General features: G+C 51.6%; 1 protein-coding gene across 19 annotated transcripts in view; it reads left to right on the top strand.

Annotated features, from left to right (window-relative positions):
* The window catches only part of LOC110508601 (uncharacterized), a 111,253-nt gene that overhangs the window by 73,578 nt on the left and 30,175 nt on the right, over positions 1–7,500 (top strand). The window lies entirely within an intron of this gene.

Below are 7,500 nucleotides of genomic sequence, written 5' to 3' on the forward strand. Positions count from 1 at the left end.
GTGAGTGGTGTAGTTTGTAGTGCCTGGTAGACCCCTGGTGTGTGTGTTGTGTTGTGTGTGTGAGTGGTGTAGTTCGTAGTGTCTGGTAGACCCCTGGTATGTGAGTTGTGGTGTGTGTAAGTGGTGTAGTTCGTAGTGTCTGGTAGACCCCTGGTGTGTGTGTTGTGTGTGTGTGAGTGTGTGTGTTGTGGTGTGTGTGTGAGTGGTGTAGTTCGTAGTGCCTGGTAGACCCCTGGTGTGTGAGTGGTGTGTGTGTTGTGTTGTGTGTGTGTGAGTGGTGTAGTTCGTAGTGCCTGGTAGACCCCAAGTGTGTGTGAGTGGTGTAGTTTGTAGTGCCTGGTAGACCCCTGGTGTGTGTGTGTTGTGTTGTGTGAGTGGTGTAGTTCGTAGTGTCTGGTAGACCCCTGGTGCGTGTGTTGTGGTGTGTGTGAGTGGTGTAGTTCGTAGTGTCTGGTAGACCCCTGGTGTGTGTGTTGTGGTGTGTGTGAGTGGTGTAGTTCGTAGTGTCTGGTAGACCCCTGGTGCGTGTGTTGTGGTGTGTGTGAGTGGTGTAGTTCGTAGTGTCTGGTAGACCCCTGGTGCGTGTGTTGTGGTGTGTGTGAGTGGTGTAGTTCGTAGTGTCTGGTAGACCCCTGGTGTGTGTGTTGTGGTGTGTGTGAGTGGTGTAGTTCGTAGTGTCTGGTAGACCCCTGGTGTGTGTGTTGTGTTGTGTGTGAGTGGTGTGTGTGTTGTGTTGTGTGTGTGTGAGTGGTGTAGTTCGTAGTGCCTGGTAGACCCCTGGTGCGTGTGTTGTGGTGTGTGTGAGTGGTGTAGTTCGTAGTGTCTGGTAGACCCCTGGTGTGTGTGTTGTGGTGTGTTGTGTTGTGTTGTGTGTGAGTGGTGTAGTTCGTAGTGTCTGGTAGACCCCTGGTGCGTGTGTTGTGGTGTGTGTGAGTGGTGTAGTTCGTAGTGTCTGGTAGACCCCTGGTGTGTGTGTTGTGTGTGTGTGTGTGTGAGTGGTGTGTGTGTTGTGTGTGAGTGGTGTGTGTGTGTGTTGTGTGTGAGTGGTGTAGTTCGTAGTGCCTGGTAGACCCCTGGTGTGTGTGTTGTGGTGTGTGTGAGTGGTGTAGTTCGTAGTGCCTGGTAGACCCCTGGTGAGTGTGTTGTGTGAGTGGTGTAGTTCGTAGTGCCTGGTAGACCCCTGGTGTGTGTGTTGTGGTGTGTGTGAGTGGTGTAGTTCGTAGTGCCTGGTAGACCCCTAGTGTGTGTGTTGTGGTGTGTGTGAGTGGTGTAGTTCGTAGTGTCTGGTAGACCCCTGGTGAGTGTGTTGTGTGAGTGGTGTAGTTCGTAGTGCCTGGTAGACCCCTGGTGTGTTGTGGTGTGTGTGAGTGGTGTAGTTCGTAGTGTCTGGTAGACCCCTGGTGTGTGTGTTGTTGTGTTGTGTGTGTGAGTGGTGTAGTTCGTAGTGTCTGGTAGACCCCTGGTGTGTGTGTGTTGTGGTGTGTTGTGTTGTGGTGTAGTTCGTAGTGTCTGGTAGACCCCTGGTGTGTGTGTTGTGGTGTGTGTGAGTGGTGTAGTTCGTAGTGTCTGGTAGACCCCTGGTGTGTGTGTTGTGTGTGTGAGTGGTGTGTGTGTTGTGTTGTGTGTGTTGTGGTGTGTGTGAGTGGTGTAGTTCGTAGTGTCTGGTAGACCCCAGGTGTGTGTGTTGTGTTGTGTGTGAGTGGTGTAGTGCCTGGTAGACCCCTGGTGTGTGTGTTGTGGTGTGTGTGTGAGTGGTGTAGTTCGTAGTGCCTGGTAGACCCCTGGTGTGTGTGTTGTGGTGTGTGTGAGTGGTGTAGTTCGTAGTGCCTGGTAGACCCCTGGTGAGTGTGTTGTGGTGTGTGTGAGTGGTGTAGTTCGTAGTGTCTGGTAGACCCCTGGTGTGTGTGTTGTGATGTGTTGTGGTGTAGTTCGTAGTGTCTGGTAGACCCCTGGTGTGTGTGTTGTGGTGTGTTGTGTTGTGTTGTGTGTGAGTGGTGTAGTTCGTAGTGTCTGGTAGACCCCTGGTGTGTGTGTTGTGGTGTGTGTGAGTGGTGTAGTTCGTAGTGTCTGGTAGACCCCTGGTGTGTGTGTTGTGATGTGTTGTGGTGTAGTTCGTAGTGTCTGGTAGACCCCTGGTGTGTGTGTTGTGGTGTGTTGTGTTGTGTTGTGTTTGAGTGGTGTAGTTCGTAGTGTCTGGTAGACCCTTGGTGTGTGTGTTGTGGTGTGTGTGAGTGGTGTAGTTCGTAGTGTCTGGTAGACCCCTTGGGTGTGTGTTGTGTGTGTGAGTGGTGTGTGTGTTGTGTTGTGTGTGAGTGGTGTAGTTCGTAGTGCCTGGTAGACCCCAGGTGTGTGTGTTGTGGTGTGTGTGAGTGGTGTAGTTCGTAGTGTCTGGTAGACCCCTGGTGTGTGTGTTGTGGTGTGTGTGAGTGGTGTAGTTCGTAGTGCCTATTAGACCCCTGGTGTGTGTGTTGTGGTGTAGTTCGTAGTGCCTGGTAGACCCCTGGTGTGTTGTGTTGTGTGTGAGTGGTGTAGTTCGTAGTGTCTGGTAGACCCCTAGTGAGTGTGTTGTGGTGTGTGTGAGTGGTGTAGTTCGTAGTGTCTGGTAGACCCCTGGTGTGTTGTGTTGTGTGTGAGTGGTGTAGTTCGTAGTGTCTGGTAGACCCCTGGTGAGTGTGTTGTGGTGTGTGTGAGTGGTGTAGTTCGTAGTGTCTGGTAGACCCCTGGTGTGTGTGTTGTGGTGTGTGTGTTGTGGTGTGTTGTGTTGTGTGTGAGTGGTGTAGTTCGTAGTGTCTGGTAGACCCCTGGTGCGTGTGTTGTGGTGTGTGTGAGTGGTGTAGTTCGTAGTGTCTGGTAGACCCCTGGTGTGTGTGTTGTGGTGTGTGTGTTGTGTTGTGGTGTGAGTGAGTGGTGTAGTTCGTAGTGCCTGGTAGACCCCTGGTGTGTGTGTGTGTGTTGTGTTGTGGTGTGAGTGAGTGGTGTAGTTCGTAGTGCCTGGTAGACCCCTGGTGTGTGTGTTGTGGTGTGTGAGTGGTGTGTTGTGGTGTGGTGTGTGTGAGTGGTGTAGTTCGTAGTGTCTGGTAGACCCATGGTGTGTGTGTGTTGTGTTGTGTTGTGGTGTGTTGTGTTGTGGTGTAGTTCGTAGTGCCTGGTAGACCCCTGGTGTGTGTGTTGTGGTGTGTGTGTTGTTGTGTTGTGTTGTGGTGTGGTGTGATGTGTGTGTTTGGTGTGTTGTGTTGTGGTGTGTGTGAGTGGTGTAGTTCGTAGTGTCTGGTAGACCCCTGGTGTGTGTGTTGTGGTGTGTTGTGTTGTGGTGTGTGTGAGTGGTGTAGTTCGTAGTGTCTGGTAGACCCCTGGTGTGTGTGTTGTGGTGTGTGTGTTGTGTTGTGGTTTGTGTGTTGTGGTGTGTTGTGTTGTTGTGTTTTGTGGTGTGTGTGTGAGTGGTTTGTGTGTTGTGTTTTGGTGTGTGTGAGTGGTGTAGTTCGTAGTGTCTGGTAGACCCCTGGTGTGTGTGTTGTGGTGTGTGTGTTGTTGTGTGTGGTGTGTTGTGGTGTGTGTGTGTGTGTATTGTGTTGTGTGTGAGTGGTGTAGTTCGTAGTGCCTGGTAGACCCCTGGTGTGTGTGTGTTGTGGTGTGTGTGAGTGGTGTAGTTCGTAGTGCCTGGTAGACCCCTGGTGAGTGTGTTGTGGTGTGTGTGAGTGGTGTAGTTCGTAGTGTCTGGTAGACCCCTGGTGTGTGTGTTGTGATGTGTTGTGTTGTGGTGTAGTTCGTAGTGTCTGGTAGACCCCTGGTGTGTGTGTTGTGGTGTGTGTGAGTGGTGTAGTTCGTAGTGTCTGGTAGACCCCTGGTGTGTGTGTTGTGGTGTGTTGTGTTGTGTTGTGTGTGAGTGGTGTAGTTCGTAGTGTCTGGTAGACCCCTGGTGCGTGTGTTGTGGTGTGTGTGAGTGGTGTAGTTCGTAGTGTCTGGTAGACCCCTTGGGTGTGTGTGTGAGTGGTGTGTGTGTTGTGTTGTGTGTGAGTGGTGTGTGTGTCGTGTTGTGTGTGAGTGGTGTAGTTCGTAGTGCCTGGTAGACCCCAGGTGTGTGTGTTGTGGTGTGTGTGAGTGGTGTAGTTCGTAGTGCCTGGTAGACCCCTGGTGTGTGTGTTGTGAGTGGTGTGTGTGTTGTGTTGTGAGTGGTGTGTGTGTTGTGTTGTGTGTGAGTGGTGTAGTTCGTAGTGCCTGGTAGACCCCTGGTGTGTGTGTTGTGGTGTGTGTGAGTGGTGTAGTTCGTAGTGCCTGGTAGACCCCTGGTGTGTGTGTTGTGTTGTGTGTGAGTGGTGTAGTTCGTAGTGCCTGGTAGACCCCTGGTGTGTGTGTTGTGGTGTGTGTGAGTGGTGTAGTTCGTAGTGTCTGGTAGACCCCCGGTGTGTTGTGTTGTGTGTGAGTGGTGTAGTTCGTAGTGTCTGGTAGACCCCTGGTGAGTGTGTTGTGGTGTGTGTGAGTGGTGTAGTTCGTAGTGTCTGGTAGACCCCTGGTGTGTGTGTTGTGGTGTGTTGTGTTGTGTTGTGTGTGTGAGTGGTGTAGTTCGTAGTGTCTGGTAGACCCCTGGTGTGTGTGTTGTGTTGTGTGTGAGTGGTGTAGTTCGTAGTGTCTGGTAGACCCCTGGTGTGTGTGTTGTGTTGTGGTGTGTTGTGTTGTGGTGTGTTGTGGTGTGTGTGAGTGGTGTAGTTCGTAGTGTCTGGTAGACCCCTGGTGTGTGTGTTGTGGTGTGTGTGAGTGGTGTAGTTCGTAGTGTCTGGTAGACCCCTGGTGTGTGTGTTGTGGTGTGTTGTGTTGTGTTGTGTGTGTGAGTGGTGTAGTTCGTAGTGTCTGGTAGACCCCTGGTGAGTGTGTTGTGGTGTGTGTGAGTGGTGTAGTTCGTAGTGTCTGGTAGACCCCTGGTGTGTGTGTTGTGGTGTGTTGTGTTGTGTTGTGTGTGTGAGTGGTGTAGTTCGTAGTGTCTGGTAGACCCCTGGTGTGTGTGTTGTGTTGTGTGTGAGTGGTGTAGTTCGTAGTGTCTGGTAGACCCCTGGTGTGTGTGTTGTGTTGTGGTGTGTTGTGTTGTGGTGTGTTGTGGTGTGTGTGAGTGGTGTAGTTCGTAGTGTCTGGTAGACCCCTGGTGTGTGTGTTGTGGTGTGTGTGAGTGGTGTAGTTCGTAGTGCCTATTAGACCCCTGGTGTGTGTGTTGTGGTGTAGTTCGTAGTGCCTGGTAGACCCCTGGTGTGTTGTGTTGTGTGTGAGTGGTGTAGTTCGTAGTGTCTGGTAGACCCCTAGTGAGTGTGTTGTGGTGTGTGTGTGAGTGGTGTAGTTCGTAGTGCCTGGTAGACCCCTGGTGTGTGTGTTGTGGTGTGTGTGAGTGGTGTAGTTCGTAGTGTCTGGTAGACCCCCGGTGTGTTGTGTTGTGTGTGAGTGGTGTAGTTCGTAGTGTCTGGTAGACCCCTGGTGAGTGTGTTGTGGTGTGTGTGAGTGGTGTAGTTCGTAGTGTCTGGTAGACCCCTGGTGTGTGTGTTGTGGTGTGTTGTGTTGTGTTGTGTGTGTGAGTGGTGTAGTTCGTAGTGTCTGGTAGACCCCTGGTGTGTGTGTTGTGTTGTGTGTGAGTGGTGTAGTTCGTAGTGTCTGGTAGACCCCTGGTGTGTGTGTTGTGTTGTGGTGTGTTGTGTTGTGGTGTGTTGTGGTGTGTGTGAGTGGTGTAGTTCGTAGTGTCTGGTAGACCCCTGGTGTGTGTGTTGTGGTGTGTGTGAGTGGTGTAGTTCGTAGTGTCTGGTAGACCCCTGGTGTGTGTGTTGTGGTGTGTTGTGTTGTGTTGTGTGTGTGAGTGGTGTAGTTCGTAGTGTCTGGTAGACCCCTGGTGAGTGTGTTGTGGTGTGTGTGAGTGGTGTAGTTCGTAGTGTCTGGTAGACCCCTGGTGTGTGTGTTGTGGTGTGTTGTGTTGTGTGTGTGAGTGGTGTAGTTCGTAGTGTCTGGTAGACCCCTGGTGTGTGTGTTGTGTTGTGTGTGAGTGGTGTAGTTCGTAGTGTCTGGTAGACCCCTGGTGTGTGTGTTGTGTTGTGTGTGAGTGGTGTAGTTCGTAGTGTCTGGTAGACCCCTGGTGTGTGTGTTGTGTTGTGGTGTGTTGTGTTGTGGTGTGTTGTGGTGTGTGTGAGTGGTGTAGTTCGTAGTGTCTGGTAGACCCCTGGTGTGTGTGTTGTGGTGTGTGTGAGTGGTGTAGTTCGTAGTGCCTGGTAGACCCCTGGTGTGTTGTGTTGTGTGTGAGTGGTGTAGTTCGTAGTGTCTGGTAGACCCCTAGTGAGTGTGTTGTGGTGTGTGTGAGTGGTGTAGTTCGTAGTGCCTGGTAGACCCCTGGTGTGTGTGTTGTGGTGTGTGTGAGTGGTGTAGTTCGTAGTGTCTGGTAGACCCCCGGTGTGTTGTGTTGTGTGTGAGTGGTGTAGTTCGTAGTGTCTGGTAGACCCCTGGTGAGTGTGTTGTGGTGTGTGTGAGTGGTGTAGTTCGTAGTGTCTGGTAGACCCCTGGTGTGTGTGTTGTGGTGTGTTGTGTTGTGTTGTGTGTGTGAGTGGTGTAGTTCGTAGTGTCTGGTAGACCCCTGGTGTGTGTGTTGTGTTGTGTGTGAGTGGTGTAGTTCGTAGTGTCTGGTAGACCCCTGGTGTGTGTGTTGTGTTGTGGTGTGTTGTGTTGTGGTGTGTTGTGGTGTGTGTGAGTGGTGTAGTTCGTAGTGTCTGGTAGACCCCTGGTGTGTGTGTTGTGGTGTGTGTGAGTGGTGTAGTTCGTAGTGTCTGGTAGACCCCTGGTGTGTGTGTTGTGGTGTGTTGTGTTGTGTGTGTGAGTGGTGTAGTTCGTAGTGTCTGGTAGACCCCTGGTGAGTGTGTTGTGGTGTGTGTGAGTGGTGTAGTTCGTAGTGTCTGGTAGACCCCTGGTGTGTGTGTTGTGGTGTGTTGTGTTGTGTTGTGTGTGTGAGTGGTGTAGTTCGTAGTGTCTGGTAGACCCCTGGTGTGTGTGTTGTGTTGTGTGTGAGTGGTGTAGTTCGTAGTGTCTGGTAGACCCCTGGTGTGTGTGTTGTGTTGTGGTGTGTTGTGTTGTGGTGTGTTGTGGTGTGTGTGAGTGGTGTAGTTCGTAGTGTCTGGTAGACCCCTGGTGTGTGTGTGTTGTGTTGTGGTGTATTGTGTTGTGGTGTGAGTGGTGTAGTTCGTAGTGCCTGGTAGACCCCTGGTGTGTGTGTTGTGGTGTGTGTGAGTGGTGTAGTTCGTAGTGTCTGGTAGACCCCTGGTGTGTGTGTTGTGGTGTGTGTGTTGTGTTGTGGTTTGTGTGTTGTGGTGTGTGTTGTGGTGTGTTGTTTTGTGGTGTGTGTGTGAGTGGTTTGTGTGTTGTGTTTCGGTGTGTGTGAGTGGTGTAGTTCGTAGTGTCTGGTAGACCCCTGGTGTGTGTGTTGTGGTGTGGTGTGTGTGTTGTTGTGTGTGGTGTGGTGTGTTGTGGTGTGTGTGTGTGTGTTGT

The sequence above is a fragment of the Oncorhynchus mykiss genome, chromosome 3 (genome assembly GCF_057628025.1).
Source record: "Oncorhynchus mykiss isolate SJ-2025 chromosome 3, ASM5762802v1, whole genome shotgun sequence".
Lineage (NCBI taxonomy): Eukaryota > Metazoa > Chordata > Actinopteri > Salmoniformes > Salmonidae > Oncorhynchus > Oncorhynchus mykiss.